Source organism: Varanus komodoensis, unplaced genomic scaffold (assembly GCF_004798865.1).
Source record: "Varanus komodoensis strain SLA01 unplaced genomic scaffold, ASM479886v1 scaffold14_1, whole genome shotgun sequence".
Classification (NCBI taxonomy): Eukaryota; Metazoa; Chordata; class Lepidosauria; order Squamata; family Varanidae; genus Varanus; species Varanus komodoensis.
In genome coordinates this window covers 3808599-3818654 of record NW_025335438.1, presented here as the reverse complement: position 1 = coordinate 3818654, position 10056 = coordinate 3808599, and positions in this window count along the sequence as shown.

The window sequence follows — 10056 nt, the reverse complement described above, 5'->3', positions numbered from 1 at the left end:
AATCTGGATCCATCCCTACATCTCCTAGTTTTGGCTACTCTAAAGAAACAAAAAACAGCATTGTTGAGATACAGACTATATGTGATTTAATGGATATGACACTTTTTATTGCTGAAATCATGGGGTGGAAATTTGCACTAGACAGAAGACTTTCAACTATTCTCCCTGTGCCAATTCCCCTCTATAAACTGTACTACTCATCAAAGCTTCTATACACTATGGAAGGCAAAACAAAATGTGTAGGTTATTGATCTATTAATGAAAGAATGAACAATCAGTAGATTTCCAGCTGTGTTAGACTTCAACCCCCAGAAACCTCTGTCAGCATGGCCAATGGTTGGAAAGCTGGGAGTTGAAGTCCAAAGCATCTAGGAATTGACTTTCTGCCACATATCTTGGTGTATATATTATTGATTATATTTTCTGGGCTTATAATAAAATTAATTTAATAATTATAAAAGAATAAATTTCCCCACTCTTTCAAGAAGCATATATGGTATTTTAATCTGTTTTGGCAGTCCTCTACTTGGTTATTCCAAGTTATTGGGACTAATTACTGTGATCTTAGGTTTATGCTACGTATAGTGTGTGTTGCCCCATTTGCCTATTCCAGCAAGTTAAACAAGCCAAGATACTATTGGATGAACTCTGTGTGTGTGTGTGTTTTAGAAATGCTGGTGATTTTGTACGTATTTAGTCATCTACCATAAATCTGAGATTCTTAACTGGAGAGAATGACTGAAAGCTTAGAACTGTCTGCTTCTAAGACAGACAGAACCAGGCTTCAGGTTGGACATTAGGAAGACTTCCTGGTATTTAGGGCCCCTAGGATATGGAATGGGTTTCCAAGGGAGGTGATTGAGGCCCCATCAACCACCAAGACTGGGCAACTGCATGTTGGGAATTACATGAGCAGAGCTGGCTGGAGCCAGGGGTCAGACTAGATGGCCCAGGAGGATCCTTCTGACTCTGTTTGTGTGTTTCTATGTTTCTAAGATTCCCATGACGGCAAGTTCCAGTGGCTTGCATATTAGGATCTTCCATTCCTCCCTCTTTTGGCTGGATTTGACCAGCAGTTTAAACTGTTGCAGGCAATTAACTGGCCAGAACAATTTTTTGAAATATTCAGTATCACAAATATAATGGTGAAGTGACTTATTAGATATTGGCAATGGATGATTCCATTTCAGATGAGAATGGCAGAAGCAGATATGTGCTGGCTAGTGAAAGAAGTCTTGGAGCATATGGGACCACAGTGTTAATTAAAGGAGGCTGTTTGTTCTGAAGACTGAACACCATGGGCTAAATCCAACATTATACCAGTGGACTTCCAGTCATGGAGTGTGAGTTTTCCATCTCCATCTCCATATCCATCCTGGGCTTTGCCTGATAATTTTCACTAAGAAGCTTTGAGACTGCCAAGTCATCTGCCCATCTCTGCCCCTCCACGTCTTCCTTAGAATCGGATGAATCTGAGCAGACGAATGAGCAAGAGCTGGGCCCCTCTCTGCACCACAGTACACGATAGGCTTCAAACTGAATTACGTATAGTTGCTGACAACTGTTTCTCACTGAACTGAGTCTACAGCAGGACTAGGCAACAGTGTGTCTGAGGGTACCAATGCATCACTGGACACCTTTCTTAGAATCTATCAAGTTTCCATACTCTTCCCACTGTGGACTTTTAATCATCCATTCACTTGATGACTGCTGGGGTTCCTCTGAAAGAAGTTTCTGTTGGTGCTAAAAATTGTGGATTCAAAGGGATCTTTTGCATATTGGGGCTAAATTTCACTTTTTGTTTTGTACTAGTCCTTTTGGGCAGTTTATTTGTACTTGGTCCAATGGCAGCCATTTTGTAGGGGTGCCCAGTTTCACAAATTGCCAAACATGCCCACAGTTCAAAAAGGATATCTATCCCTGGTCTAGAGCATCTAACACCTTTGCTAAGTGCCCCTTTATCTTTTCTGCAAAATAGAGTTCTGAAGCTTGAAAGTCATAACGTAAACTTTCGTAATTCTAACTTTGTTTCATGATACCTGGCATCCTGCCTGCTTTAGCAAGCAGTAGTAATTAAACACACATCTTATAAAATTATTTTCCAGAGGGTTTTACTTGCCTTTCACAATGGAAAAAGCAATTAGAGCACTTCCGTAAATTATATCTATTGGCATCTAAAAACACGAGATTTCTTCAAAAGGTCTCTGAGCAGCATGGATTATCATAAAGCAGTCATAATGAAATAACTACCAACCTATTTTTAGGAGACAATTAACTTTATACCAGATCGCAAAATAAGTATTAATGGCTCAATCATGGGTAACCCTTTCAGTTGAAAAATATAGACAAAACATTAACTAAATTGTAAAGCTTCTGTGTTCCTTCATCCATTAAAATAGATGCAAACTTACCCTGTATCTAGGAAATCAATCTTTTGAGCTGGACAACATGTCCCAAAAACAAAAACAGTAAGAAAGAGAGATTCAGCATAGATTTAGATATACACCCCCACCCCCACCCCAAAGTCCTCTGCCTGCCAGTCACCCCAGATCTGCTCTGATCTAGAGGATTTCAGAACTTTCTGGAACAGGTTTGGAGAGTAGGTAGGGGGCTGAAAGGAGAAAAAGTAATTCAATGCACTGGTAGGGTCCATTGCATTCAAGTGAAACTATAGGGAGGTGTATTGGTGACTATAGAGAATTCTTTAGAAGTTATTCCAATATCTTTCATACCTCTGGAAATCATGTTATAAAATTCAAGAATATGAGAGGAAACCCTTAATCAAAGGTTTCTTTTCTTTGAATCATCTTATTGGTTTCAGAGTGGGTTTCCATGGTATTGAAGTGAACATGTACATAAAACATCTGTAGAACTGGAACATGGTTTTTAAATTGGCTTCTGAAATAATCTCTACTTTGTAGAAGTAGCTGCTGAAAAACACAATGAATAATAATGTAATGATCTGAGCTGGCAAAATGGTGGCCTCTTTAGAAACATTCCTGCACTATAATTGTGTGTAAATATACTAGTGTAATGTAGCCTACTAATTCAGTTTTGAATAGATTTATCTTGCATATAGGCTTCATGAGCTCTGTCTGCTAAAATTTATTCGCTGTCTTCAGTTCTTTGATTCAGTTTCTTTACTAATTTTAAATATAATACATAAAACTATGGAAGTGGGGGTTTCTATCACAACTTTAACTAACCAAACTAATTGTGTCAGTACACTTCTTCAGGAAACAGAGTGAAATTTAATTGCACACTTACACACATCATTTTATCTTACATAAGAATATATGCAGTTGTATGTGTATGTTGCGGGAATTGTCCCACAGGCTTTCAATGAAATTTCTGAGGAATTAATGGCAGCAGGAAACCTCTTTTCCTTTACAACCACTGTGTGTGTAAATTGCCTGCTTAGTGGGGGGGCAACTGCCCCTCTCATCCCTCCTAGATCAGTGCCTGATGAATGGGGTGTATACCCTGTGGTTGCTAGGCAACTAAAACATGGCTTTTTCATCTTAAGGTAATAAAGAATGAGAGCAAACTGGAACCGAAGTATTGTAGTGATATGTCTGTGGAGATAAAAGCAATGACCAATTTTCTTTCTTTCTCTCTCTCTCTCTTCTTCCTTTCTTTGCTTCTTTCTTTTTATAAAAGTTGTCTCTCTTTTCTCTATAAAGCAGATCAAAAGGAGGAACAACAAATTCCTTAACAAAAAAAGTATAATATGCCATGTGCATCTCAAAATATCTGACCACTTAGATGTAGGTGTGCTTCTTCATAGAAGTTGAATCTTGTCATCTGTAAACGAAACTGCTTGTAATGTTGTATCAAGCATACTGTGATGACTATATTCAGTCTTCAGGGCCAGACACATCAGATCTCTGGGTTTTTCTCAACACAAAGCATTTATTATGCTCTTGTGATTCTTCACTCATGGAACTGGTCTGGACTGGTCTGGTTTTTTTGTGTTTTAAGAGAGAAGAAACTGCAGTATTATCTGAAAATGGCAGAATAAGCTAAAAGAAGCTTGTGCATTGACAGCACCACTGTGGCTGTGGAATGGAACATATAGAAAGGTAAAGGAAAAAACATGAATAGGGAAAAACCACATATAAAAGGAGCTGATCTTAATCCTTTAAAGAACCCAGAAGCAGAGTCTCAGTAAAGTGGCAGGTGAAAGGCCTCATGCTGAGAAGCAGTCACTGGAGAAGAACAATGGGAAATGATCCTATGTATGATTCCAGCTGATCAAGCTCATTGTTAGAAAAGGGGTTCTAATTGAGGGCACAATCCTAGGCATGCTTAGAAGAATGTTCTATAAATCCCAGCATTTTTCTGTCTAAAAATGCCTAGGATTACAGTCTTAGTGACCCAAGCTAAACTCCTATGCAGGCTTACTTGGACGTAAGCAATACTAAAACTTACTTAAATAAACATATATACAATGGCTCTGTGAGGAACCTGTGATTGTATGAACTGAATTCTATATGGTAACATATTATAAAGATTTATTTGATTTTTTAATTTGTTATATTTGTATCCCACCATTTTTCCTCCCAAGGAACTCAAGGCAGCCTGTACAATTCTCATCCTCCTCTGATTTTATCCTAAGTTAGGCTGAGTGTCTGTGACTGGCTCAAAGTCACCCAGTGGGCTGAGTGAGGACCAAACCCAGATCTGAGTCCTGCGACACTGCTATCAACCATTTATGCCCATATTGCCCTTAGGGGGTGGAGTGTAGGGGGAAAGGTGATCCATAAATACTTTAATTGAGAAATGTGTAAGATTTCTAGAGGGTGGTTATGTCTGCTGTGACACCATTTCCTCCACCGGAAAGAGCTTGAGCAGAGCACAGTGAATTGTACTCTGCAGCTGTATTAAATGAGTACCTTCAGTGATGAATGAAAGCTGACAGTGCGGATGTGCCAGTCAGGTTGTTGACATTACTATCTGCACTCTGTATCCCTTTCCTTCTGATTGCATGAGGCTCTCTCTCTCTCTCCCTCTCTGTCTCCCCCCATTCCTCGCTTCACAGCAACTACAAGAGCTGAGGCTGCAAATGAGGGTGCCCAAGTGCTCACTGGCCCTCCCCCATCCGTGCATGGACTGCTTTTGCCCTTGCATGGATTTTTTGTTACATACATCCCACCATCCAACACATACATTTTCCTGTGCTTTAAACAATTGATTTCTCAGTACTGCTCTCCCAAGCCATGAAACAAATTTGGTCATCCTGAACAAAACACTGATTGGGATCACATAATGTGCTAATCCAGGGGGGGAGGGCTGCACTGGCTGGCATGGGAGACGGCAGGTTCGTTGCTCCACCTCTGTTCTCCTGGGAGGAGGTCAGGGATCAAGGCGACCTCCCTGTTCACCCTGCACACTTCCTCCTTCCAAGGGGACCCAGGGGCAGGTACATTTCCAAGCCCCATTTGGGACTGGGAGACAGACATGCAGCAGGCACTGGCTCGCCATTCTCCCCCCGCTTGATGGGGCGTCCATGGCTGCCACACCAACCGAGGCCGGGAGACTGTGCGCAGGGCCACTGTGTTCAGCTTGTCCCCTCCTGGGCAGAGAAGAATGCTCTCTCTCTTGCTCCACCAGAGCTGTGATGGTGAGACATTCATGGCCGCAGCACAGGTGAGGGAGGGTAGCACATTCAGCTGGGCCTCTGGAGGGTGGGGGGAACTGAACCAGGCACCCCACTCCACCCATATTGCCTTCCTCACCCAGGTCGCTGCACATGGCCAGGAGGCAAGCATTGTCCAGTGAGCCCACCCACGGTCTCTCAGCCTAATCTACCTTACAGGATTTTGGGAGGACAAAGTTAGATAACAACACATACAGTACTGTGAATTCCTGTGGAGGAAGAATGTGGCCAGCATCAAATGCTGGCAATCATTGGAGGTTGCTTCCCATGGGAAACCTACAAACTAGCCAAGACAAGCGATGGTAACAAGAGTAAGGTAGGAAATTTCCATGTTCTGGAACTCTGTAACTTAACTTGTTTGAGGATGTCATGATAATCTGTATTGAGATCTGATGTGGGAATTAAGCTGCCTTTGTGAGTGTTAAGTAGGGTGTCCATGTGTCTCAGAGGACTGTCCTCTATTTAAAAGTGTCCTTTATTCCAAAGGCAGTCCAGTCCAAGGTACAGGGATCTTGTCTAACAAACTATAGAAGGGAGAGAATGTGCCTTGATGTTGCTTATCAGTCATTAGCACATATTAATGTATGCAAATTCGGTGCAAATCTGCAATCTGAATCTGCAATGCTTCTTTTTGGTGAAGGATTTCCTTTTCCACAGTGTGCATAAGTACGGCTAAACTGTACTTCCATCTATATTCAACCAATGTGAGTGAACTAAAATATCAAAAAATGCTGTAAATTCCTAGTAATCCCTCCTTCCAAAGGAAACAAGACCCAGGTAGGTGCTATACCCTTGGAACTTCTCACTGCTTATGGAGTTGGGATACATTTACATGTAGATTTGAACTGCAAGTCTAAATGCATAAACCCCATTGAACATAGTGGGGCATACCTTCAAATAAACATATTATAGAATAGCACCATTGATATCAGATATTAACAGGAAGTAAGAGTTTAGCAGAGGATCATTACTTACAGAATAATGAACTAAAGGGGCCTGTTGTCTCAGAAATGTGTGATTTTCCACTGTAAAAATAATGACCTGTTTAGTCTTTTTCTTTTTGTATTCTTGCCAGGACAGTGCTGCAAAATTCCTGCATGGTAAGAATCCACTTCAGTATAATTATTGGTTAGGAAAGTATTCATTCAAACAATCTTATAGGGTATGGTAGTTTTTTATTAGATATTCTCACCCTTAAGAGAATAGTGGAAAAAACTGGGTTATCTCATTCCAAATTTCTTTATGACTTGTGTGACATAAAAGCAGCTAAATTACTTGACTAAAGTCTAAATAAAATGTAATATGGAAAAACCAATAACTCAGGCAAACAGTCTGCATGGGTGAACAGGTTCATCTTATAACACTGCTGAACTTACAACTTACTCAGCACAATGTTGTAAGTACAGCTGTAATAAACATCCCCTTAGACTCAAAGTGCTACTCTCTAGCAACTGGATTGCTTGTAGTGATGGAAATTTGTGTGATGACTTCAAGGTGCACCTAATAAAAACATCAAGAACTTTGGCTGTGCTTTTGGCTGAGATTTATGGGAAGATGGATCTGTGTGCATGTGAACTGTGAAACATTAGGAAGCCCAGCTTCCCTCTGCAAAGACTGACTTGTTCCTGACTGCCAGCTGCCATTCACCCACCCATAACTGAAGAACTACTGAAGTATATAAAGAGAAGCCTCCCACACCCTGCCTTTTATGAGAAGCGTGGCTTAACTTGCTGTCTGTTACTCTGCTGAGCACTGTTATCATGCAATACTTTGGGGCTCTTAACAACTGGGGCAAATTGTAGGTTACCTAACCCCCAATTTGCCATGATACTTGCTGGATGTATTCTGAAAACTTTTTGAATATTTAGCTCCCGTTCAGGATGATCAAAGGCTTCTATGTGATGTCAGAACCCAGACACTACATTAAACAACCCACAGTTAATCAACAGAAAACATGCAGAGGGCATTACAACAAATCATAGGTAAAGTAACCTGCAAATTGCTGTTGTTCTATGTGCCCTTGCCTTTATGTCACACGTTTCTGGAAAGAGACATGCAATCCAGTTTCCAGCCTGATTTTCCTAGTATTTGAGGGTGTTTGGAACTAAGTCTATAGCAATGTTCAGCTGCTGTGTTTGACAGGAAGTCCCTCTGAAGAATCAGATCTGGTGGCTGTGCCTTCATCTATTTACAGAGGACATTCTTTTATTTGGAGGACTATAAAGAGGGCAATCTTTTATTTAATGTCTTTTATGTGAAGAGCTGCCTGGTCTTTTACTTGAAAGGCTATCAAGTCCATGTCTGGTATAAAATAAGGAACCACAAGAGCAAAAAGTTGCCTTTCACAGTGAGCACCCAGAGAGCAGACTAGACAGGCGCACAGGTCAGCCGCTCACAACCTTTCCCACTTAGGTGAAAGAAATTCTGTTCTAATTAAATTCTATGATAGGATTTAATTTACATTTGCATCTGCACTTGCAAATTAAAATATGCAGACTTTATGCAAATTTCTGCACTTTTTATCTATTTCTTTTTTTGAATTTTATTTTAACAAAAACTAAACTCATAATTTTCACAAATATAGAGCAATACAAGTAATATAATAATGATAAATTTAATTAAACAAGACAGTGAAAACAGTGCTACCTTCCACTAGGACCAACAGATATATGCTCCTTAATGCAAAATCACTCATTTATTCAGGTTGCTCCATTCCCACTCCTCTTCCAGAACTGCACTGAAACTTGTGATGGATCACACCCCTTTCCCTTTATTAAAACACAGTCAATAAACAGTCTCCAAATATCTTCAAACTGTCTTTTTTTTAGAGTGGAAAGGATGTGCTTCTTCTCTTTAAGTGCCCCAGTCTTGGAATGTTGTTTGACTTGCCTCAACCAAGAATGGCCTCCATTGAGAATCGTTAGGGCTGACACTCCCAGTGAAAAGTGTTCCTGGATGGAGATTGTCTGGGCCCCGTAATCCATTCTTTGTTAACCCCCCTATTAGATTCCCATAATGTTTTATATGGGAAGCTGCCTTCAGGTTTCACAGAAACTTAAATAAGTTCAGAACACCACCGCTCGGTCACTAGCTGGGACTGACCTTGCTTGCTATACCCCATCTATTCCCCTGACACTTCCCTGTGCACTGAGTTTGTCATCAGAGACCCTTCTCTGAAGTTATATGGGTGATGACTAGTGATAGAGCTTCTCAGTTGTGATCTCCCATCCCTGGAACATTGTCACCAGGTCTACTTGATGTTCTTTCAGTGCCAAGTAAAGACCTTTTAAATTTTCCCAGGCCTTTTAAAAACATCAACTGACCTATGCTGACTTCTCTAATACTGGAGTATTTTTATTTCTCTTTTATTCTTGTATGTTATGCTGTTACTGTAAGGTATCGTAGAAGTCTACTACTGAAGAATATAACTCTTTTAAATAAAAATATACATAGGAATCTAACAATATACGTAGACAAATTATTGCTGTCAGTAGTTGCCCAAAATTTACAAACAAGCAACTGATATAATTTTCCTATCTAAAATGTTGGATGATTTGCAATCCATTTTCATTTTCCTTTGCTGTGCTGGCATTCAGGATTTGCAGTATTTCTTGAAGCAGAATAATTTACTGAAATTTACATTTTAAAAAGAAAAAGGAGGGCAAAGGGGAGTTCAGTTGTACACATCTAATGGCAGAACAGGACCCTCTGGGAGCAAAGATCAGGACACAGTGCTGTGTGTTAGTGGAAAAGTGTGAATTTACAACATTCTGAGAATGGAAAATCTAAGTAACAAGTTAAAACAAACAGAAGCTACAGAGAAGGTTTTTCAAAGCTACAGCTCAATCACCAGGCATTATCAATGTTCTGGTGTAGTCCCTTAGACTCAGGATTTATACTGATAAGGGCATTTATCTTTACTGCTTACACTATCTGGAGAGTCAGATCATTAGATCAGTACTGCTTATGATGGCCCATCCATCCATCATGGAACAAAATTGCTCTGCTCTGTATTTTATTGCTCCACTATTTCTAATTACTGATGGAAATATTTCATATAAGGCACCAGACGATACACCTTTGCAGATATACAGAAACACACACGCCGATTCAACCAGGAACTACTGCAAGCCATGGTATACTTTCTCACACTTGGCCTTGGGGTTAGTGCCCTTTCTGAGCCATACAGCTATGAGTAGAGAAGAAGCCTCATTAAATGTTCCCAAGAAATTTTGTTTAATTTTGGCAAAACAGAACTGTACATTAACATTCCTTTAAAAAATAAGGAGAGGCATCCTGGAGGAAGCAACTATTTCTTATAGTAACCAAAGTTAGACAAAAATGGAGAACATCCAAAATCACACGGTGAGAAGCACTTTGGAGTTGCCAGATTTATT